This window comes from Microtus oregoni, unplaced genomic scaffold (genome assembly GCF_018167655.1).
Source record: "Microtus oregoni isolate MIOR12 unplaced genomic scaffold, Mior012 000119F_ref0000445, whole genome shotgun sequence".
NCBI classification, from domain to species: Eukaryota; Metazoa; Chordata; class Mammalia; order Rodentia; family Cricetidae; genus Microtus; species Microtus oregoni.
Window position 1 is genome coordinate 1,633,805 of NW_024544748.1, and position 26,209 is coordinate 1,660,013.

The window sequence follows — 26,209 nt, forward strand, 5'->3', positions numbered from 1 at the left end:
GGAAGAGGAGGGGAGAAGGGGAGGGGAGGAGAACTTGAGGGAAAAGGATACATGAGATGGAGGAAGGACAGAGACGAGATCAAGGAAAGAGATATTTTGGTTGAGGGAGCCATTATGGGCCTAGCAAGAAACCTGGCCCTAGAGAATTTCCCAAGAATCCACAAGGATGACCCCAGTTAAGCCCCTAAGCAATAGAGGAGAGGGTACAGCTGTTTTCTACAAGTACAACATGACTATCACCTTCATAAAGCCTAGATTGTTGTGACGACCTATCGAATACTTTAACTCCACAGTCATAGTAATAAAATAATCAAACTAACATATTAATAGCTAGGTTAATAATAATTATAATTGTATTGTTAGCATTAACTCTTAGAAGGAAGGTAACTACACCTTAACCCACTATTCCATACCTCTTGCCTATATGTGGTCTTGGGAAGTTCTAGAGAATATAGGAAGGGGAAGGATGACTAAAGGCAAAACTCCAGTTATGAAGCATCTGTGAGTGGTCACACATGCTAGAGTGGATTCTTCAGTGAAATCAGCTGCACAAATAACCCATGCAGTGGTGACTCATGTTGGGATTGGACTTTGTTGATGATGCAGCTGCCCAATCACCCATGTTCCTGTAAGTAACTCCAATAAATCCATTGATATACCAAACTGAACTTAGGTGGAGTCAGGCTTTGAGTTTCTAAGGGATACCCTATGTGGAATGAATAGTCATTTCTTTATCCCCACCCCACCCCAGGAAAAGTCACACAACAATGAAGTTTGATGTTTAATCCATTTTTTTCCAGTCACTTCATTTTTAGGGTCAGTGATGAATTTAACGTATGTATAAAACATCTTTGATGCTTTAAAATGAATAACAATAATGTTAACAGTATTCACATTATGGGAACATGGAATTTCTTAGATAAGTTTAATGGTGTCCCCTCCACTTCTTTTTATGAGATTGTTTAAGAAGTACTGATGCTAGACTTCCTTAAAGATTTATTAGAATTCAATAGTGAATCCATTCAGCCCTGTCTTTCCTTTCCTCTTTTTCTTTTCTTTTCTTTTCTTTTCTTTTCTTTCTCTCTCTCTTTCTTTTTTTCTTTTTCTTTTAGTCTTTCAAGACAGGTTTTCTCTGTAGCTTTTGGAGCCTGTCCTGAAACTTGCTGTGTAGACCAGGGACTGGCCTTGAACTCATAGAACTCCTCCTGTCTCTGCCTCTCAAGTGCTGGGATTAAAGACATGCACCAGTACCACCCAGCATCGCCTGACTTTCTATGTGGAAAGACTACAAAATCATTGCTTATTTTGCATTTCTTGAAGTTGTTCGTATTTCCTTGAATTCATGTTGGCAGGTCACATGGGTTCAGGAATATATCCATTTCTTTTAAGTTTTCTAACATTTTTTTAACAGTGCTAGGAATCAAATTTAGGGTTTTGAACATGCCAAACAAGCAGTCTACCATAGATCTACATCTCCAGTCCCAATTTTCTAGCTTTTTAAAAATGTAAGGTAATAAAGTATCCCCTAAAGTCTCTCTGGATTTTATTAGAGTCTACTGTGAATTCAGAAATATATTGTTCAGTACCAAATATTTTTGTAACTTCTTTTATTATACCATTATCTGATAAAATGTAAGCAATTCGATCTTTGCTTTGTTCCTGAATAGTTTTAGATAAAGGCCCCTGTGCTGCTGAGATTAATGCGTAGTTTCTATTAGTTGGATGGAATACTTTGTAAGTATCTGTAAAATGCGACTGCTCTATGGTGTTATTTACTCACGCCATTTCTTTGTAGATTTTTAGTTTGAAATGTGTCTAAAGATAAGAGTATTGAAATTTCTCACTGACTGGATCTAATATTTGGTGCAAAAAATTGATAACATTCTAATATCCTTGACAAATTGTTCCTTCTATTAATGTGTAGTGATCTTTAGGTTGTCAAACCACATTTCCACTACTCACAGCCTGTTTTATATAAGGGATTTTTACCCATTCAGTTGAGTTTACACAGCCCAGGCCTTCTCTCCTGCACTTTCATGGTGAGAATACATGGCTGGCAGCTACAGTTAGTAGGAGTAGTACCACAACTGATTTCTGCTGGACCTGGCTCCTTCATTGTAGAGAAGTTTAGACTTTGCCTTTTTAGTTTTTTAGTCTTTCTTGTACATAAATAGGATTTATTATGCTTTTACCATAACATTTTTTTTTACTCACTGGCTCAGATATAGTGTTTAATCCACTATTTTATTTGTAAATTCTAATCCACCAATCTTACATAACTTAACGGAAAAGATATACACTGAACCATCAGTATACTACAAATAACAATATCAGTCTAAAATGGCACAAATATTATCTCATCACGCACATACATATAAGTATTTCACCCATTACGAAAGTTCACTCAAGAATGCGTGTTATTAAGAATGAGTATTTTGATGGCTTAAAAAATAAAATACCATTAACATAAAATATTAATGGCATTATCCCTTAACATTTAGCAATACAATCCTTTTCCTCAGCAAGCTCACTAGAAAGTTTATGAATATCTTTTCTGGAGTTTGGTTGGTTTTGATTTGAGAAAAGGTTATACTGTGTTGTTCAGGATGGTCAACTTGTTTCTTTGACTCAAGTCTCCCAAGTAGCATGGATTACAAGCACAACCAAACTAGCATTTATGGAAATATGAAGAAATGACTCTTGATGTCCAGATGGTCTTGGGACTTCAGCTTGTTGCCAGATCCTAGGCAAGTTTTTCCAGTGTGGTGGCATGTTGAATATTGTTCCTCTTGACAGAGCTAATGGGCGGCATTTCTGGTTAAAATCACCTGATAGAAACAAACAAGTGCTATGATATGGCAGTCATAAGCCAAAAATAATTATTTCACTCCAATTGAGAAAATATCTTCCCACATACTATAGAATAAGCAGGACCACGTCTCTAAATAAACACCTCCTTCAGTCATCAAGTTTCTAGAAATACCAGCTTTTCAGAGGCACTTTATGAATTTGAGTTTTACTAGTTCTTTGAGACTTTGATCACATCTATCCCTCCTCCCCTAATTATTCCCACACATACCCACACATTTATCCCTCCCCCAACTATTCCCATATTACCCGAATATTTATTGCCTCCCAGAACTATTCCCACACATTTTCTCTCCACCTGACTTTTTGTCTTTTCAAAAGCACCTCAAGACCAGCTTATGCTACTCAAGTAGTTTCGGATATGAGGTCTTCCGATGGATCATGGTCAACTTATCAGGGGCTCCAGTCCTAAAAGAAACCTGTCCTTTCCTCTCCCAGAAGCTAACAATTGCCAATAGTTCCAAGTAATAGAGATTAATACCCACATATTTTCAACTGCATAGTATTTGTAGTACTTAATAAAGATGCCAGTCCATAGGATATCCCAGTTTTCTTTCCTGTGAGCTAGAGCTAGACATTGAAAGTATTGTAGTGGGTTTACAAGAAGCTAATGGAGAAGATGGATTGGTTCTAGCTCTCTTTGATCTGGCAATAAGTGTGTATTTCCACATTTAGGTTAGTATTATCCCTGCTTTGTGCAGTATATCCATGCTTTTTTGGTAGGTATTTTAGGCAAAAAGACAGGCTAGACAGTTTGGTAGAAGTCACGAAAACTACTTACCTGTAATTATGGTGTGGAGGTCTATAAGGAATACCAAACATCAAGCCTGAAGGAAATCCAGGTACAAATGTCCCAAGATGTTTCTCAGAGTATAAGACGACATAATGTTGAGTGAAGTGGAGTTCAGAGATCCAGGGATATTTTAAAGAAAAAAGAGCAAGTATGAGTAAAAGTAATACATATTAGTCATTTTTAGACAGATTCTTATCATGCAACCCACACTGGGCTGTAGTCCTATTGCTTTGGTCTTTTTAGTGCTAAGATGACAGGAGTATACCACCAAGGTGAGCACTCATAGTATTCATATGAAAAGAGTATTTCAGCCACAGGTGACTTTTTACGAGGTATAAGCCTCAGTTTTCTTGGTAGGTTTGGTCTGATGAGGGGGCTGGGTTGAGACAGACAGACATCCCCAGATCCTTTATCCTAGGCAGTCATTGGCTTTGCCGCCAGAAAGCCTCACTGTACTCTAATGAATTCCTGATATTTTAAGGGGGGTTTGATGATTGTTTCTGCAATCTCTTCACCTTTTAGAGAATAGTTCCTGAATTGGCCATTGTCTTACCATAATTACAATATGTTCTCCATGCTACAGTTGCAGTCCTCTTCTCGGCTTGAATACAGTCAGGATACAGAGTAAAAAGCCAAAACATACAGCATGAAAAGGGGATACATACATATAAATAGGCATAGGTAGAAATGCAAAACCCCACAGAAGAGAACAAAGTGGGTTCATCTACTTGGCTGTCCTTGCCTAGAACTTTGTTCCAATTAGTGTATTCTTTATGTTTCTCTATATTCTCTCAAGCCATGGGTGAAGCTAGAAAAGTGGGAAGCAGCAGGATAGAATTGCACTTTCACTACAAGGAAACCTTCACTGTACTGAAGTGGTGAGAACTGTTCTAATTGAATCCTGAGGTAGAAGATGTGTAGGAGGAGCAAGTACAGAGACTTTATGTATGGCAGCATAAGTACTAGAGTTAATAAGACCATATTGTATTTAGTTTTTTATGAAATAAGTGGATTTTAGCTGCTTTCATCACAAAAAAGCAGATATGCAAGATAATATATCTATTAATTCATCTTGCTGTAGAGATTTATTTATTATGTGAATGTCATAAAGCTCAGATACATGTATCAAAGAGCTGCTAGCTAGCACTGTAGTAGGATAGTGAGTTCAAGACCACCCTGACTGATGAGATAATATCTCAGTACAAACACACAAAGAGCTGCTATGGTCATATAAGATACACAATCAAAAAATCTTCAGTGATCAGAGCATAAATGGCCAGAGAGGGAAGAGAAAACTTTCTGTGGTCACCAAAACAGACACACTGACAGCAAATTTAACAGGAGAAATCCTAGATTTAAAATCATTGTTTACTTGACAAAGTAGCTATGGATGCAGAAACTGAGGAAACCAAAACTAGAATGTGACAAAAATAAATATGACTGAACAGGAACGGAGTAAGAAGTTTTCCTAAATCGTAAACAGCAAGGACTGTTCTGTGGGAAGTCTGCTCTCATGATCAAAGCTGCCATGATTTGAAAAGCTATGATAACAGGGGAAAAAAACCAATTCTGTAACAAAGACAGCTGTAGTTTTGGGGATACAAAAAGGTATATGGTTTTTTTATGGAAGGAACTATAGCATACAGCATTCAAAGGTCAAGCTCATAACCAGAGCAGAGAGCCTTTGAAAGGCACGAGCAAGGAATGGCTTTTTACATTATCAAAGTAGATGCACATGAGAAAAGCATGAAAATGAAGAACTTATTTCTTGGCCAGAGACGGAAACTTTTTTCTCACCAACTTTGTTGAGCCTATGGAAGAGGAGAAGCAGGAAAAATTCCTTAAGGAGAGTGGATATAAACTGGGAAGATATGGTAATGGAAAACTTCTTGTTTTACCAATCAACTTTAGCTCATGATGAAATAGATTTGGAAGGCATTTCACAGCTACAGCCCTGCACTGAATGACACAACATAGAAGTTGAGCATCACTTTCTTGTCAACAGCATCTATATCTAGGGAAAGACATAGTGATAGATGACTTATTCCAGTACTAAAGCAGCAACAGGGAGGATGTGACTGCAGAGAATGCACTTTATTGCCAGAGTAGTTGTGAGTTAGAAACATATAGGCATGGAAAATTATAACATAATTTTTAAAACCCGTATGAGTGAACAAGTCATGTTCTTTTTGCAACTAGAATTTTTAATGATTATACAAGACTGAGGATTGGATTCTATCTCTTATGGATACTCATTTTGAGTAATAAATTGATATGAAAAATGCACCAAGGAGCTGTGGTTAGTAAAGACATGAGATAGAAGGCTTATTTCCTAACAATACTATCTATGGTAGAAAATATAACATGCAGAATATATTTCATGGTGCAGATAGGAAAATGGTAGCTGCTTTTCATCACCAAATAGTTATTGCTGTGGTAAGGGAACATTCAAAAAATATGGCATTGAAAGATGTGGATATTGAAGATTTCCATAGGTATCAGAAAAATATATCTGGGAAAGACAAGAATATGGAGTAGATATTATTATTTGAAGTCAGCTATAACTTGAGAAGACATAAATATTGAAGATTGTTGTGCAGCCAAAATGAATACAGCCAAGGAAGACATATAAATACAATAATTCCTTCCTGACTAGAATAAATAATGATGGTGAAGATACAGAAATGGTAAACTTCCTTTGGAACCTACATGACGTGACCTCTTTGGAAGTGGCTGAGTTTAGAGATTTACTTCCTGGCCAGAGCAGATAAAAGCTGGCTACAGAACACTTTTTTAATGATCAAAGCAGAAAGAGCTGGAATAGTAAAATGCAGAGACTATCTTTCATGATTAATACAGCTCTTAATGTGGAAAACATCACATGGAAACCTTTTTCTTTAAAAATAGGGTAAAAAAGAGATGAAGGGGTCATGGAGATCAGACCAGCAATGCCTATGAAAAACATGACAGAGGAACCATTAAACACCAAACAGGTAATCATTATGTCCAAGGAAACTTTGTAATAGCAAAGACACACAGCTGAAATGTGTCTTTCATTGTTAGACCAGACAATGCAGGGAAAAACATGGAAATGAAAGATATCCTTCGGTCAACAATTTATAGTTGAAAAACATACAAAGCAGGAACAACTAGAAAATTCTATTCCTACACAGGAGTGTTAAGACAGAAAACTAGGAAACTGTCTGGCAGATACTGGAAAAATAATTTCACAGGAACCAAGCAAATGCTAACCAACAAAAAAGACCTGGTGATGGACCCCAAATAATCAGCTACCACAATTAGCCATATACACTAACCTCAGCATGGCCATGTATCTGGCATCTGCCTAACCTGAAGAGTGATCCAGATGTTCACCCACCTGTTTGGCCTAAAAGTCCCAGGTCTATTCTGGTTCTCATAGCTTGTCAACCAAATGAGCCAGGTAAGTGCTCCTGAACACAGCATGACCCTGCCCTTCATATTCCCAGGCATAGAAAACAGCAATCAGCACACTACCACAGCAGACTGAGAGACTCCTACAAAACTGACCAATCTTTATATGCCTATGATTAGCTGGTATCTTGCACTCTGCACACTAGACAATCAATGAGACTGATCCAGCATCTTGCTTTCCAACAAATAACCATCCACCATCATTGACCTCATTCACTAGGACAGAGACCTTGCTGTGGGCATAGGTCTTACACTTTCCATTCATGGAGAGTAATTCAGGCCCTGACCTACATACTGTCTGATGACCATAATAGAGTAGGTTTTAACCCTCCTCATGCTGAGACCATTTAGCAAAATTTCTCGTGTTCTAGTGAACACAGACAGTAAAATCATTTCCATTTTTGTTCACAAAATGAATTTTGCTCATTTAAGCCATGAGCAGTGAGTGCCACATGTCCACAGCTTCTCACAGTGCCATAGGCCCACCTCTCACAGATCCCCAAAATCCTGTGATCCATTCCAGCAAAGTGAGGATCCTAGAACTGCCTTCATAGGCCATGTTCCCATTCTCCCAGTCTAGATGGCTATGCACACCATGGGCACTAGACCAGCAAGGGGAGAGCTCTAGTCACATACATGGCTTTCCCTGAACACAACACAAAGCAGAGCTGAGGAACCAGGTTCTGTAGGCCAGTCCAGTATGATGAGACCAGGACATATGATTGCAGGCCACCAGCACAGGGCAGGGCCTTTCCTTGGTGTCACAACATGTGCATCAGCCAAGCCAGCTTTAAACCTGGTTCCTCACATGCTCATGAATTTTCCCCTCAGTAGGCTGTGTTGAGACCCACAATTCCTCCTCCATCCCAAAACCCAGACAAATTTTCATCCTCCATGTACCCATCCTCACTAGGTGTCCCAGCTGGTATGGCATAGTTTTTGAACCTTACCATTGAGTTGGGGTATTTTGGTCCTCACTTTTCTCAAATTTGAATCATTTAAAATCAGCTGGGATCCTTTGGTTCCCAGTCAGACAGGCCTCAATCATTGTCTGAAGCTTTAACCTTAGTCATTTTATCCATATCCTCTCAGGATACCTGTCTATGGTCCAGGAACCTGTGCAACACCAAAGCCTCCTTTGTGACCCAAATAACCATCACCTGCATTGACCTGACTATCCCAGGACAGAGACCTTGCTGTGGGAATAGGCCTTACACTTTCCATTCACGGAAAACGACCCAGACCCTAACCTATCAACTATATGAAGACCATAAAACAGTGGGTTTCAACACTCCTCATGCTGCTACCCTTTAGCAAAATTTCTCGTGTTCTGGTGAACACAGAGAGTAAAATGATTTCCATTGGTACATCCTAACTGCAGTTTTGCTGCTGTTATGAATTGTCATGTAAATAGTCATTGCATTGCTTCAGATGGTCATTAGGAGGGTCGCTTCCCATAAGTTGAGAACATATCCCTAAGAAAACGTCTCTGTAGGATTTCAGAGCACCTAGCCATGTGAGGGTCAAGATCCCATGATTTCTCAATCATTCTCTTTGACACCAAGCTGATGTAGTTTGCACACCAACATAGTAAAGAGAGGGACCAATAAGCCAGTGTCTCCCTGACTACCTTAAACTCCTAGGCCAAGCTTGAATATTGAAGTCTGCATGGCTGCATCTTGTGGATTCTTGCCCACGGTCTAAACTTCTTAGAATGTGACCTTAGCCCACATGTTTGTGGAACCAAAAAAACTGTGCAAAATCCTGTCTGGGTGACTGTCAAATATGCCACAGTCACCCTACTTACTGTATAGGGATTTCTAGCAAGTGCTGTTGTCATACAGATTGCATCCCAGCTCAACCATAGAGTTTTCTAGTAATGGATCCTCCCACACTGGCTCACACCCTTAAATCTATATGGAGCTATGCTCTAGACATTCAGGCCATAAGCAGTGAGGGCCACATGTCCACAGCTAATCAATGTGCCATGGGCCCAGATGTCAGTGATGGCCCATATTGTGCAATCCATTCCAGCAAGGTGAAGATCCCAGAACTGCCTTCACAGGTCATGTTCCCATTCTCCCAGTCTAGATAGCCATGCACACCTTGTGCACTAGACCAACAAGTGGAAAGCTCTAGTCACAAACATGGCTTCCTCTGAACACAACACAAAGCAGAGCTGAGGACCCAGATTCTGTAGGCCAGTCCAGTATGATGAGACCAGGACACATGATTGCAGGCCACTAGCACAGGGCAGGACCTTTCCTTGGTCTCACAACATGTGTATCAGCCAAGCCAGCTTTAAACCTGGTTCCTCTCATGCTCATGCATTTTCCCCTCAGCAGTCTGTGTGGGGACCCACAACTCCTCCCAGACACATTTTCATCTCCCATTTCCCTGTCCATCATGAGGTACCCCAAGGATGTTGCACAATTTTTTGAACCTGACCACTTAGTTGGGGGCATTTTGGCTCTCATCCCCAAATTTTAATCATATATCACCTGGGATCCTTTGGATCCCAGTAAGACCAACGTCAGAGTTTGTTTGAAGCTTTGCCTTCACCCATAAAATCCACATCCTCTAGGGATGCTCGTGTGTGGTCCAGAAGTTTGTGCACACCAATGCTTCGGGATTGACCAAGAAATTCAACCACCATCATTATCCCCACTCTCCCAGGACAGAGAACTTGAGGAGGGCATAGGCCTTACACTTTCAATTCATAGAGAGCGTTCCAGCCTGTAAACCACCTACTTCATAAAGAACTAAAGACAGTGGCTTTCAACCCTCCTCATGCTACAACCCTTTGGCAAAGTTTCTCATGTTCTGGTGACCACCAACTGTAAAATAACTTTCATTGAAACATCCTAACTACAATTTTGCAGTTGTTATGAATCATAACAGACATATCCTAACTGAAATTTTGCTGGTGCTATGATTCATACCAGACATATCTTTACTTCAGATGGTCTTTGGGAGGGTAGCTTCCCACTGGTTGACAGAAATTGTCATAAAAAGGGCTCTGTAGGATTTCACAGCAGCGAGCCAGGTGAGTGTACAGATCCCATGATTTCTCAGTCTCTGTTAAACATACTCCATGTACATGTATTCTGCACACCAGAAGAGGTCTGAGAGGGACCAATATCCCCTCGACTCTGCCACTAGCGTAAACTCCTAGGCCAAGCTGAAATCTTGGAGTCTAACTGCCAGCATTTCGAGGATTCTCATCCCTGCTTTGGCTTTGTTACAGTGTGACGTTACCACACATGTTTGTGGTTTCAAAATGACTATGCAAACTCTTATCCTGTAATGGCCTTATGTGCCACAGTCAACATTCAATGTGGGGACTTCAAGGAAAGGCTGGTGTCATATAGACTTCATTCCAGCTCAGCCTTGGAATTTTCTGGATACATAACTTCCTACACTGGCTCATGCTCTTAGGCCTAGATGGCACAGTTCACCAGGCATTCAGGCTCTGAGCAGTGAAATCTGTGTGTGCATAGCTCCTCATATAATCCCCTACTCCCAGTTCTCACAGATCACCCTTATCCTGAGATCCATTCCAGCAAAGTGAGGATCCCAGAGCTGACTTCACAGGCCATGTTCCCATTCTCCCAGTCTAGATGGCTATGCACACCGTGTGCCCTAGACCATCAAGGGGAGAGTTCCAGTAACAAACATGGCTTCCTCTGAACACAACACAAAGCAGAGATGAGGACCCAGGTTCTGTAGGCCAGTCCAATATAATGTTTGCAGGCCACCAGCACAGGGCAGAGCCTTTCTCTGGTCTCACATCATGTGCTCATGCAGGCCAGTTTTAAACCTGGTTCCTCTCATGCTCATGCATTCTCCCCTCAGCAAGCTGTGTGGGGACCCACAATTCTCCCCCATACCAAAACCCAGACACATTTTCATCCTCCATGTATGCATCCTTCACTAGGTGGCTCAGCTGGTGTTGCAGTTTTGAACCTTACCATTGAGTTGGGGCATTTTGGTCCTCACCTTTCTCAGATTTGAATCATTTGAAATAAGCTGGGATCCTTTGGTTTCAAGTCAGACAGGCCTCAATCATTGTCTGAAGCTTTAACCTTAGCCATGTCATCTACATCCTCTCGGGATGCCTGTCTATGGTCCAGGAACCTGTGCAACACCAAAGCCTCCTGTGTGACCCAAATAACTGTCCACCACTATTGACCTCATTCACTAGGACAGAGACCTTGCTGTGGGCATAGACCTTACACTTTCCATTCATGGAGAGTAACCCAGGTCCTAACCTATGTACAATCTAGTGGGTTTTAATCCTCCTCATGTTGAGACCATTTAGCAAAATTTCTCATGTTCTGGTGAACACAGACAGTAAAATCATTTTAACTGGATCGTCCTAACATCAGTTTTGCTGGTGTTATGAATTGTCATATAAATTGCATTGCTTCAGATGGTCTTTGGGAGAGTGGCTTCCCACAGGTTGAGTATAACTGCCCTAAGAAAAGGTCTCTATAGGATTTCATAGCACCAAGCCAGGTGAATGTACAGATCCCATGATTAGGCAATCAGTTACTTTGATACTAAGTTGATGTAGTCTGAACACCAGCACAGTCTAGAGAGGAATCAATAAGCCGGTTATTATCCCACTACCTTAAACTCCGGGTTCAAGCTGGAATATTTGAGTCTGCATGGATACATCTCATGGAATCTCACCTACGGTCCTGAATTCTTAGAATGGGACCATTACCCAAATGTATGTGGAACCAAAGAACTGTGCAAAATACTGTCAGGGTGATGGTCAAAAATGTCACAGCCACCCTAATTTATAGAAGTTTCTAGAATGTACCGCTGTCATATAGACTGCATGCCAGCTTAGCCATGGAGTCTTATACTAATGGATCCTCTCACATTGGCTCACACACTTATACGTAGCTGAACTGTACTCTATTCATTTTTGCCTACAAAAATGACTTTTGCTCATTCTAACCATGAGAGTGAGTGCCACATGCCCACACCTTCTCACAGTGCAATAAGCCCAGGTTACACAGATTTCCAATATCCTGTGATCTATTCCATCAAATTGAGGATGCCAAACTGCCATCAAAGGCCTTGTTCCCATTCTCCCAGTCAGGATGGCTACGCACAACATGTGAACTAGACGAGCAAGGGAAGAGCTCTGGTTACAAACATGGCTTCCCCTGAATAACACACAAAACAGAGCTGAGGACCCAGGTTCTGTAGGCATGTCCAATGTGATGAGACCAGGACATATGATTACAGGCCAACAGCACAGGGCAGGGCCTTTCCTTGGTCTCACAACATGTGCATCAGCCAAGCAAGATTTGAACCTGGTTCCTCTCATGTTCATGCATTCTCCCCACAACAGACTGTGTGGGGACCCACAATGCCTCCCTCATCCCAAAAGAGGCAGAGACACATTTTCATCCTCCAAAGACCCATTCTGCTCTAGGAGGTCCACTGGTGTTGCACAGTTTAATTTTGAAACAGACCACTGTATTTAGGCATTTATGGCCCCACTGTCACTAAATTTGACCATTTAGAATCAGCTGGTTTCCTTTGTTTCACAGTCAGACAATCCTCAGAGGTTCTCTGAAGATTTGCTCTCACCCATAGCATCCACATCCTCTAGGCATGCCTGACTATGATACAGAAGTCTGTGCAACACCAAAACCTCCTGAGTGACCAAGATATTCAACCACCACCGTTGTCCGCCCTCTCCCAGGAGAGAGACATTGATGAGGACATTGGGCTTACACTTTTATTCATAGAAAGCGTTCCAGTCTGTAATCCACCTACTTCATAAAGAACTAAAGACAGTAGGTTTCAACCCTCCTCATGCTGTGACCCTTTAGCAAAGTTTCTCATGTTCTGATGACCACCAGCCATAAAACTATTTTCATTGGAAAGTCCTTACCGCAATTTTGCAATTGCTATGAATCATAACAGACATATCCTTACTGCAATTTTGTTGGTGCTATGAATTGTCACAGACATGTCTTTGCTGCAGATGGTTTTTGGGAGGGTTGATTCCCACTGTTTGACAACAACTGCCATAAAAGGGCTCTGTAGGATTTCACAGCACTGAGTCAGGTACGTGTCCAGATCCCATGATTTCTCCGTCTCAGTTACAGATACACCATGTACATGTATTCTGCACACCAGCAGAGTCCTGAGATTGTCCATTATCCTCTCAGTCTGCCACTAGCCTAAACTCCTAGGCCAAGCTGGAATCTTGTAGTCTATATAGCAGCATTTCAAGGATTCTTGTCCCTGCTTTGGTTTGGTTACAGGGTGAGTATATCACACGTGTTGATGGCTTCAAAAGGACTATGAAAAAGCCTGTCCTGTAATGGCCTTATGAGCCACAGTAACCTACAATGTGGGGATTTCAAGGAATGGCTGGTGTCACACAGTCCTCATACCAGCTCAGCCTAGAAGTTTTCTAGATATACAACTTCCTACACTGGCTCACACTCTTAGGCCTGGTTGGCACAGTTTACCAGGCACTCGGGCTATGAGCAGTGAGATCCAGGTGTCCAAATCTCCTCATATAATCCCTAGTTCCAGGTCTCACAGATCTCACTTATCCTGAGATCCACTTCATCAAAGTGAGGATCCCAGAACTGCCTTCACAGGCCATGTTTCCATTCTCCCAAGTCTAGATGGCTATGCACACCATGTGCACTAGACCAGCAAGAAGAGAGCTCTAGTCACAAAAATCACTTCCCCTGAACACAACACAAAGAAGAGCTGAGGACTCAGGTTCTATAGGCCAGTCCAATATGATGAGACCAGGACATATAATTGCAGGCCACCAGCACAGGAAATGGCCTTTTCTGGTCTCACAACATGTGCATCAACCAAGCCAGATTTGAACCTGGTTCCACACATGCTCATTCATTCTCCCCTCAGCAGGCTGTGTGGGGACCCACAACTCCTCCCTGATCCCCAAACAGGCACAGACACATTTTCACCCCCTACATACCCATCCGGCACTAGGTGGTTCACTGGTGTTGCACAGTTTAATTTTGAAACAGACCACTGTATTTAGGCATTTATGGCCCCACTGTCACTAAATTTGACCATTTAGAATCAGCTGGTTTCTTTTGTTTCACAGTCAGACAATCCTCAGAGGTTGTCTGAAGATTTGCCCTCACCCATAGCATCCACATCCTCTAGGCATGCCTGACTATGATACAGAAGTCTGTGCAACACCAAAACCTCCTGAGTGACAAAGATATTCAACCACCACCGTAGTCCCCACTCTCCTAGGACAGAGACCTTGATGAAGGCATCGGGCTTACACTTTTATTCATAGAAAGTGTTCCAATCTGTAATCCACCTACTTCATAAAGAACCAAAGACAGTGGGTTTAAACCCTTCTGTTGCGACCCTTTAGCAAAGTTTCTCATGTTCTGGTGACCACCAGCCATAAAACTATTTTCATTGGAAAGTCCTTAACGCAATTTTGCTGATGCTATAAATCATAACAGACATATCTTAACTGCAATTTTGTTGGTGCTATGAATTGTCACAGACATGTCTTTGCTGCAGATGGTCTTTGGGAGGGTTGATTCCCACTGTTTGACAACAACTGCCATAAAAGGGCTTTGTGGGATTTCACAGCACCTAGCCAGGTGAGTGTCCAGGTCCCATGATTTCTCAGTCTCTGTTACACAAACACCATGTACATGTATTCTGCATACAAGCAGAGTCCTGAGAGGGACCAATATCCTCATGACTCACCCACTACCGTAAACTCCTAAGTCAAGCTGGAATATTGGAATTTAACTGCCAGCATTTTGAGGATTCTCATCCCTTCTTTGGTTTTGTTATAGGATGAGTATACCACACATGTTGATGGCTTCAAAAGGACTATGCAAATTTATGTCCTGTAACTGCCTTATGTGCCACAGTCCACCTTCAATGTGAGACTTTAAAGAAAAGCTGGTATTGCACAAATTTCATACCAGTTCAGCCTAGGAGTTTTCTGGAAACACAACTTCCTACACTGGCTCACGCTCTTAGGCCTGGATGGCACAGTTCATCAGGCACTCAGGCTATGAGCAGTGAGATCTATGTGTCCGCATCTCCTCATATAATCCCATCGTCCCAGTTCTCACAGATCATGCTTATCCTGAGATCCACTTCATCTCAGAACTGCCTTCACAGGCCATGTTTCCATTCTCCCAGTCTAGATAGCCATGCACACCTTGTACACTAGACCAACAAGTGGAGATTTCCAGTAACTAACATGGCTTCCCCTGAACACAACACAAAGCAGGGCTGAGGAACCAGGTTCTGTAGGCCAGTCCAGTATCATGGGACCAGGACATATGAATGCAGGCCACCAGCATAGGGCAGGGTCTTTCCTTGGTCTCACAACATGTGCATCAGCCAAGCCAGATTTGAACCTGGTTCCTATCATGTTCATGCATTCTCCCCTCAGCATGCTCTGTGAGGACCCACAATACCTCCCCCATCCCAAAACAGGCACAAACACATTTTCATCCTCCATTTCTCTGTCCATCACTAGGTGGCCCAAAAGTGTTGCACAATTTTTGAACCTGACCAGTTAATGGGACATTCTGCTTCTCACCCCCAAATTTTAATCATATAGAATTACCTAGGATCCTATGGTTCACATTAAGCCATCCTCAGATATTTTCAGAAGCTTTGCCCTCAAGCAAGGAATCCACATCCTCTAGGGATGCCCACCTATGGCACAGAAGAATGTACAAGACCAAAGCCTCTTGAGAGACCACCACTGTTGTCCCCACTTTCTCAGGACAGAGACCATGATGAAGGCATTTCACATACAATTTCTATTCATGCAGAGCATTCCAGCCTTTATACCACATACTTCATAACGAAGCAAAGACAATACCTTCTAACCCTCCTCATGCTGCAACCCTTTAGCAAAGTTTCTCATGTTCTGGTGATCAAAACTCAAAAAATTATTTTCATTGAGACATACTAACTACAATTTGTGGTTGTTGTGAATCTGAACAGAAATATGCTAACTGATTTTTTTCTGGTGCTGTGAATTGTCACAGACATAACGTTGCTTCAAATGGTCTTTGGGATGGTTGCATCCCACTGTTTGAAAACAACTGCCTTAAAAGGGCTCTGTAGGATTTCACAGCACCGAGCCAGGTGAGTGTCCAGACCCCATGATTTCTCAGTCTCTTTTACACATACTCCATGTAGATTTTTCTACATTACATCAGAGTCCTGAGAGGGAACAATATCTCCTCGAGTCCTCCACTAGACTAACTCCTAGGCCAAGCTGGAATCTTGTAGTCTATATTCCAGCATTTGGAGGATTCTCATCCCCGCATTGGCTTTGTTACAGGGTGAGTATACCACACATGTTTATGGCTTCAAAAGGACTATAAAAAATCCTGTCTGTAACGGCCTTATGAGCCACAGTCAATGAACAATGTGGGGATTTTAAGGAAAGGCAGATTCACACAGATATATTCCAGCTCAGCCTTGGAGGTTTCTGGACACATAACTTCCTACAATGGCTCACGCTCTTAGGCCTAGCTGACACAGTTCACCAGACATTCAGGCTATGAGCAGTGAGATCCATGTGACCACATTTCCACATATAATCGCATCGTTCAGGGTCTCACAGATCACCCAGGCCCTGAATCCATTCCAGCAAGGTGAGTATCCCAGAACTGCCTTCACTGGACATGATCCCATTCGTCCAGTCCAGATGGCTATGCACACCATGTTCACTATTCCAGCAATGGGAGATTTCCATTAACAAACATGACTTCCCCTGAACACAACACAACACGGAGCTGAGGACCAAGCTTCTGTATGCCAGTCAAATAAAATGAGAGCAGAACTTATGTTTGCAGAAAAGAGAACAGCGCAGGGCCTTTCCTTAGTTTCATAACATATATTCAGCCAGGACAGTTTTAAACCTGGTTCCTCTCATGCTCATGCATTCTCACCTCAGCAGGCTATGTGGGTACTGAAAACTCCTCCCTGAACCCCAAACAGGCACAGACACATTTTCACCCCCCACATACGCATCCGGCACTAGGTGGTCCACTGGTGTTGCACAGTTTAATTTTGAAACAGACCACTGTATTTAGGCATTTATGACCCCACTGTCACTAAATTTGACCATTTAGAATCAGCTGGTTTCCTTTGTTTCACAGTCAGACAATCCTCAGAGGTTGTCTGAAGATTTGCCCTCACCCATAGCATCCACATCCTCTAGGGATGCCTGTCCATGGTCCAGAAGTCTGTGCAACACCAAAACTTCCTGAGAGACAAAGATATTCAACCACCACCGTAGTCCCCACTCTCCCAGGACAGATACCTTGATGAAGGCATCAGGCTTACACTTTTATTCATAGAAAGCGTTCAAGTCTGTAATCCACCAAATTCATAAAGAACCAAAGACAGTGGGTTTCAACCCTCCTTCTGTTGCGACCCCTTAGCAAAGTTTCTCATGTTCTGGTGACCACCAGCCGTAAAACTATTTTCATTGGAAAGGCCGTAGTGAAATTTTGCAGATGGTATGAATCATAACAGACATATCCTAACTGCAATTTTGTTGGTGCTATGAATTGTCACAGACATGTCTTTGCTGAAGATTGTCATTGGGAGGGTTGTTTCCCACTGTTTGACAACAACTGCCATAAAAAAGCTCAGTATGATTTCAGAGCACCGAGCCAGGTGAGTGTCTAGACCCCATGATTTCTCAGTCTCTGTTACACATACTCCAGGTAGATTTTTTCTACATACCATCAGAGTACTGAGTGGGACCAATATCGCCTCGGCTCCCCAATAGCATAAAGTCCTAGGCCAAGCTGGAATCATGGAGACAATGTTCTAGCATTTTGATTATTCTCGTCCCTGCTTTGGGTTTTACAGGGTGAGTATATCACACGTGTTGGTGGCTTCAAAAGAACTTTGTAAAATTCAATCCTGTAATGGCCTTATGAGCCACAGTTACCCTACAATGTGGGGATTTCAAGGAAAGCCTGATGTCATACAGTTCTCATACCAGCTCAGTCTAGGAGTTTGCTAGATACACAACTTCCTACACTGGCTCACGCTCTAAGGCCTGGATGGCACAGTTCATCAGGCACTCAGCCCATGAGCAGTGAGATCCATGTGTTCACATCTCCTCATATAATCCCTCCCGTTTCTCACAGATCACGCTTATCCTGAGATACACTTCATCTCAGACTGCCTTCCTAGGCCACATTTCCATTCTCCCATGCTAGATGGCTATGCAAAATTTGTGCAGTAGACCAGCAAAGGGAGATTTCCAGTAACTAACATGTGTTCCCATGAACACAACACAAAACACAGCTGAGGACCCAGGTTCTGTAGGCCAGTCCAATATAATGAGACCAGGACATATGTTTGCAGGCCACCAGCACAGGGCAGAGCCTTTCTCTGGTCTCACATCATGTGCTCATGCAGGCCAGTTTTAAACCTGGTTCCTCTCATGCTCATGCATTCTCCCCTCTACAGGCTGTTAGGGGACCCACAGTTCCTCCCCGATACCCAAACAGGCACAGACACATTTTCACCCCCCACATGCCCATCCGGCACTAGGTGGTCCACTGGTGTTGCACAGTTTAATTTTGAAACAGACCACTGTATTTAGGCATTTATGGCCCCACTGTCACTAAATTTGACCATGTGGAATCAGCTGGTTTCCTTTGTTTCACAGTCAGACAATCCTCAGAGGTTGTCTGAAGATTTGCCCTCACCCATAGCATCCACATCCTCTAGGGATGCCTGACTATGATACAGAAGTCTGTGCAACACCAAAACTTCCTGAGAGACCAAGATATTCAACCACCACCGTAGTCCCCACTCTCCCAGGACAGATACCTTGATGAAGGCATCGGGTTACACTTTTATTCATAGAAAGCGTTCCAGTCTGTAATCCACCTAATTCATAAAGAACCAAAGACAGTGGGTTTAAACCCTCTTTCTTTTGCGACCCTTAGCAAAGTTTCTCATGTTCTGATGAACACCAGCCCTAAAACTATTTTCATTGGAAAGGCCGTAGTGAAATTTTGCAGATGGTATGAATCATAACAGACATATCCTAACTGCAATTTTGTTGGTGCTATGAATTGTCACAGACATGTCTTTGCTGAAGATTGTCATTGGGAGGGTTGATTCCCCCTGTTTGACAACAACAGCCATAAAAAACTCAGTATGATTTCATAGCACGGAGCCAGGTGAGTGTCTAGATCCCATGATTTCTCAGTCTCTGTTACACATACTCCAGGTAGATTTTTTCTACATACCATCAGAGTACTGAGTGGGACCAATATCGCCTCGGCTCCCCAATAGCATAAAGTCCTAGGCCAAGCTGGAATCATGGAGACTATGTTCTAGCATTTTGATTATTCTTGTCCCTGCTTTGGTTTTTTACAGGGTCAGTATACCACACGTGTTGGTGGCTTCAAAGGACTTTCTAAAATTCAATCCTGTAATGGCCTTATGGGCCACAGTTACCCTACAATGTGGGGATTTCAAGGAAAGCCTGATGTCACACAGTCCTCATACCAGCTCAGTCTAGGAGTTTGCTAGATACACAACTTCCTACACTGGCTCACGCTCTAAGGCCTGGATGGCACAGTTCATCAGGCACTCAGCCCATGAGCAGTGAGATCCATGTGTTCACATCTCCTCATATAATCCCTCCCGTTTCTCACAGATCACGCTTATCCTGAGATACACTTCATCTCAGACTGCCTTCCTAGGCCACATTTCCATTCTCCCATGCTAGATGGCTATGCAAAATTTGTGCAGTAGACCAGCAAAGGGAGATTTCCAGTAATTAACATGTGTTCCCATGAACACAACACAAAACACAGCTGAAGACCCAGGTTCTGTAGGCCAGTCCAATATAATGAGACCAGGACATATGTTTGCAGGCCACCAGCACAGGGCGGAGCCTTTCTCTGGTCTCACATCATGTGCTCATGCAGGCCAGTTTTAAACCTGGTTTCTCTCATGCTCATGCATTCTCCCCTCTACAGGCTGTTAGGGGACCCAAAATTCCTACCGAATCCCCAAACAGGCACAGACACATTTTAACCCCCACATACCCATCCGGCACTAGGTGGTCCACTGGTGTTGCACAGTTTAATTTTGAAACAGACCACTGTATTTAGGCATTTATGGCCCCACTGTCACTAAATTTGACAATTTAGAATCAGCTGGTTTCCTTTGTTTCATGGTCAGACAATCCTCAGAGGTTGTCTGAAGATTTGCTCTCACCCATAGCATCCACATCCTCTAGGGATGCCTGACTATGATATAGAAGTCTGTGCAACACCAAAACCTCCTGAGTGACAAAGATATTCAACCACCACCGTAGTCCCTAGTCTCCTAGGCCAGAGACCTTGATGAAGGCATCGGGCTTACACTTTTATTCATAGAAAGCGTTCCAGTCTGTAATCCACCTACTTCATAAAGAACCAAAGACAGTGGGTTTAAACCCTTCTTCTGTTGCGACCCTTTAGCAAAGTTTCTCATTTTATGGTAACCACCCGCCCTAAAACTATTTTCATTGGAAAGGCCGTAGTGAAACTTTGCAGATGGTATGAATCATAACAGACATATCCTAACTGCAATTTTGTTGGTGCTATGAATTGTCACAGACATGTCTTTGCTGAAGATTGTCATTGGGAGGGTTGATTCTTCCTGGTTGACAACAACTGCCATAAAAAAGCTCAGTATGATTTCAGAGCACCGAGCCAGGTGAGTGTCTAGATCCCATGATTTCTCAGTCTCTGTTACACATACTCCAGGTAGTTTTTTTCTACGTACCATCAGAGTACTGAGTGGGACCAATATCGCCTCGACTCCCAAATAGCGTAAAGTCCTAGGCCAAGCTGGAATCATGGAGACTATATTCTAGCATTTTGACTATTCTCGTCGCTGGTTTGGTTTTTTACAGGGTCAGTATACCACACATGTTTTTGGCTTCAAATGGACTTTGTAAAAATCGGTCCTCTAATCGCCTTATGTGCCACAGTTACCCTTCAATGTGGGGATTTCAAGGAAAGCCTGATGTCACACAGTCCTCATACCAGCTCAGTCTAGGAGTTTGCTAGATACACAACTTCCTACACTGGCTCACGCTCTTAGGCCTGGATGGCACAGTTCATCAGGCACTCAGCCCATGAGCACTGAGATCCATGTGTTCACATCTCCTCATATAATCCCTCCCGTTTCTCAGAGATCACGCTTATCCTGAGATACACTTCATCTCAGACTGCCTTCCTAGGCCACATTTCCATTTTCCCAGTCTAGATGGCTACGCAAAATTTGTGCAGTATACCAGCAAAGGGAGATTTCCAGTAACTAACATGTGTTCCCATGAACACAACACAAAACACAGCTGAGGACCCAGGTTCTGTAGGCCAGTCCAATATAAAGGAGACCAGGACATATGTTTGCAGGCCACCAGCACAGGGCAGGGCCTTTCCTTGTTCTCACAACATATGCATCAGCCTAGCCAGTTTTAACCTGGTTCCTCTCATGCTCATGTATTTTCCATAAACAGGCTGTGCAGAGATTCACAACTAATCCTGAATCCCAAAACATGCACAGACACATTTTCACCCCCCACATACCCATCCGGCACTAGGTGGTCCACTGGTGTTGCACAGTTTAATTTTGAAACAGACCACCTACTTCATTAAGAACTAAGGACTGTGGGTTCCAACCCTCCTCTTGCTGCGACCCTTTATCAAAGTTTCTCATGTTCTGGAGACCAAAGGCCATAAAATTATTTTCAATGAGACATCTTAACTACAATTTTGTGGTTGTTATGAATCTGAGTAGTCATATGCTAACTGAAATTTTTCTGGTGCTATGTATTGTACCAGACATATCTCTGCTGCTGATGGTCTTTGCGGGGGTTAGTTCCCACTGTTTGACAACAACTGCCATAAAAGGGCTCTGTAGGATTTCACAGCACTGAGCCAGGTGTGTGTCCAGATCCCATGATTTCTCAGTCTCTGTTACACATTCTCCATGTAGATTTTTTTCTACATTCCATCAGAGTACTGAGAGGGACCAATATCTCCTCGAGTCCTCCACTAGACTAAACTCCTAGGCCAAGCTAGAATCTTGTAGTCTATATAGCAACATTTCAAGGATTCTCGTCCCTGCTTTGGTTTTGTTACATGGTGAGTATATCACACATGCTTATGTCTTCAAAAAGACTATACAAAATCCTGTCTGTAACGGCCTCATATGCCACAGTCAACATACAATGTGGGGATTTTAAGGAAAGGCTGGTGTCACACAGACTTCATTCCAACTCAGCCTTGGAGTTTTCTGGATACATAACTTCCTACACTGGCTCATGGTCTTAGGCCTAGCTGGCACAGTTCACCAGACATTCAGGCTATGAGCAGTGAGTTCCGTATGTCCACATTTCCTCATATACTCCCATTGTTTCATATCTCACAGATTACCCTGACCCTGAGATTCATTCCAGCAAGGTGAGTACCCAAGTACTGCCTTCAGAGGCCAAGTTCCCATTCCCACAGTCTAGATGGTTATGCACACCTTGTGTACTTGAAGAGCAAGGGGAGAACTCTAGTCATAAACATGGCAGAATACAAATCAGAGCTGAGGACCCAGGTTCTGTAGGCCAGTCTCACAACATGTGCATCAGCCAAGCCAGATTTGAACCTGGTTCCTCTCATGCTCATGAATTCTCCCCTCAGTAGGCTGTTTGTGTACCCACAAAACAATCCCCAACCCAAAAAAGGAACAGACATGTTTTAGTCCTCCATTTCCCTTTCTGACACTAGGTGGCCGACTGGTGTTGCACAGTTTTTTGAACTTGACCACTTAGTTGGGGCATTTTGGTTCTCATCCACAAATTTGACTCATTTAGAATTACCTGGGATCCTATGGATCCCAGTCAGACCATCTTTAGATGTTGTCTGAAGCCTTGGCCTCACCCATGGCAACCACAACCTCTAGAGATGTCTGTCTATGACCGAGAAGACTATGCAAATCCAATGCCTCCTGAGTAACCAAGATATTCAACCATCATTGTAGTCCCAACCCTCCCAGTACAGAGATCTTGATGAGGACATAGGCCTTACATTTTCAATTCCCAGAGAGCATTCCACTGTATTCAAGCACCTACTGCATGATGTACCAAAGACAGTGGCTTTCAACCCTCCTTATGCTGCGACCCTTTAGCAAAGTTTCTCATGTTCTGGTGACCACCGTCCGTAAAATTATTTTCATTGGAAAGGCTTTAGTACAAATTTGCAGATGTTATGAATCATAAGCGACATATCCTTACTGAAATTTTGTTGGTGCTATGAATTGTCACAGACATGTCTTTGCTGCAGATGGTCTTTGGGTGGGTTGATTCCCACTGTTTGACAACAACTGCCATAAAAGCGCTCTGTAGGATTTCACAGCACTGAGTCAGGTGAATGTCCAGATCCCATAATTTGTCCGTCTCTGTTACAGATACACCATGTACATGTATTCTGCTCACCAGCAGAGTCCTGAGATTGTCCATTATCCTCTCAGTCTGCCACTAGCCTAAACTCCTAGGCCAAGCTGGAATCTTGTAGTCTATATAGCAGCATTTCAAGGATTCTCATCCCTGCTTTGGTTTTGTTACAAGGTGAGTATACCACACATATTTGTGGCTTCAAAAGGACTATGCAAGTTTATGTCCTTTAACTTCCTTATGAGCCAAGTCATCTTAAAACGTGAGATTTCAAGGACAGGCTGGTTTCACACAGACTTCATACCAGCTAGCCTTGGAGCTTTTTGGAAACACAACTTCATACTGGCTCGCACTCTTAGGCCTGGCTGGTACAGTTCAGCAGGCACCCAGGCTATGTATGAGCAGTGATATCCTTGTGTCCACATCTCCTCATATAATTCCGTGGTCCCAGGTCTCATAGATCACCGTGATCCTGGGATCCATTCCAGCAAGGTGAGTATCCCAGAACTTCCTTCACAGGCCATGTTCTTATTTTCTCAGTCTGGATGGTTATGTACCGCTATATGGACAAGACCAGCAAGGGAAGAGAGTACCAGTACCAAACATGGCTTCCCTTGAACACAACACATAGCTGAGCTGAGGACCCAGGTTCTGTAGGCTAGTCCAATATAATGAGCCCAGGACACATGATTGCAGGCCACCAGCACAGGGCAGGGCCTTTCTTTGGTCTCACAACATGTGCATCAGCCAAGCCAGATTTGAACCTGGTTCCTCTCATGCTCATGAATTCTCTCCTCAGTAGGCTGTGTGGGGACCGACAAATCATCCCCCAACCCAAAACAGGCACAGACATGTTTTAGTCCTCCATTTCCCTTTCTGACACTAGGTGGCCAACTGGTGTTGCACAGTTTTTTGAACTTGACCACTTAGTTGGGGCATTTTGGTTCTCATCCACAAATTTGAATCATTTAGAATTACCTGGGGATCCTATTTTTACCATTCAGACCATCTTCAGAGGTTGTCTGAAGCCTTGTCCTCACCCATGGCATCCACATACTCAAGGGATGCCTGTCCATGGTCCAGAAATCTGTGCAAAACCAATGCCTCCTGTGTGACAAAGATATTTAACCATTGTCGTTGGCCCTACTCTCCCAGTACAGAGACCTTGATGAGGACATAGGCCTTACATTTTCAATTCATGGAGAGCATTACAGCAAATAAAAGCACCTACTACATGATGTACCTAACACAGTGGCTTTCAACCCTCCTCATGCTGTGACCCTTTAGCAAAGTTTCTCATGTTCTAGTGACCACCAGCCATAAAATTTTTTTCATTGGGATGTACTCACTGCAGTTTTACAGGTGCTATGAATTCTAACAGACAAATCCTAATTTCGATTTTGCTGGTACTATGATTTGTACCAGACATATCTTTGCTTCAGATTGTCACTGGGAGGGTTGATTCCCACTGTTTGACAACAACTGTCATAAAAAGGGCTCTGTATGGTTTCACAGCATTGAGTCAGGTGAGTGTCCAGATCCCATGATTTCTCCGTCTCTGTTACCAATATACCATGTACATGTATTCTGCTCACCAGCAGAGTCCTGAGATTGTCCATTATCCTCTCAGTCTGCCACTAGCCTAAACTCCTAGGCCAAGCCAGAATCTTGTGGTCTATATGCCTGCATTTCGAGGATTCTCACCCTTGCTTTGGTTTTGTTACAGGGTGAGTATACCACACATGTTGGTGGCTTCAAATGGACTATGTAAAATCCTGTCCTGTAACGGCCTTATGAGCCACAGTCAACCTATAATGTGGGGATGTCAAGGAAAGCCTGCTGTCACACAGACTTCATACCAGCTCAGCCTAGGAGTTTGCTAGATACACAACTTCCTACACTGGCTCACGCTCTTAGGCCTGGATGGCACAGTTCCCCAGACATTCAGGCAATGAGCAGTGAGATCCATGTGTCCACATCTCCTCATATAATCGCATCGTTCCAGTTCTCACAGATCACACTTTTCCTGAGATCCATTCCAACAAGGTGAGTATCCCAGAATTGCCTTCACTGGACATGATCCCATTCTCCCAGTCCAGATGGCTATGAGCACCATGTTCACTAGACTAGCAAGGGGCGATTTCCAGTAACAAACATGGCTTCCCCTGAAAACAACACAAAGCAGACATGAGGACCCAGGTTCTGTAGGCCAGTCTAATATAATGAGACCAGGACATATGTTTGCAGGCCACCAGCACAGGGCAGAGCCTTTCTCTGGTCTCACATCATGCGCTCATGCAGGCCAGTTTTAAACCTGGTTCCTCTCATGCTCATGCCTTCTCCCCTAAACAGGGGACCTTGATGAAGGCATTGGCCTTACACTTTTATTCATACAAAGCATTCCAGTTTGTAATCTACCTACTTCATAAAGAACTAAAGACAGTGGGTTCCAACCCTTCGACTGCTGCGACCCTTTAGCAAAGTTTCTCATGTTCTGGTGACCACCAGTCATAAAATTATTTTCATTGAGTCATCCTAACTACAATTTTGTGGTTGTTATGAATCTGAACAGACATATGCTAACTGAAATTTTTCTG

At 42.9% G+C, this 26,209-nt stretch overlaps 1 long non-coding RNA gene across 1 annotated transcript; it reads right to left on the bottom strand.

Moving 5' to 3' along the window:
- Positions 1–768: 768 nt before the first annotated feature.
- LOC121444280 lies at positions 769–23,447 on the bottom strand. The gene is made up of 2 exons (XR_005973771.1): positions 3,650–23,447; positions 769–2,828 (listed from the first exon to the last, which is right to left on the bottom strand). It is a non-coding gene; the product is annotated as an uncharacterized LOC121444280 (long non-coding RNA).
- Between the last annotated feature and the right edge of the window lie 2,762 nt (positions 23,448–26,209).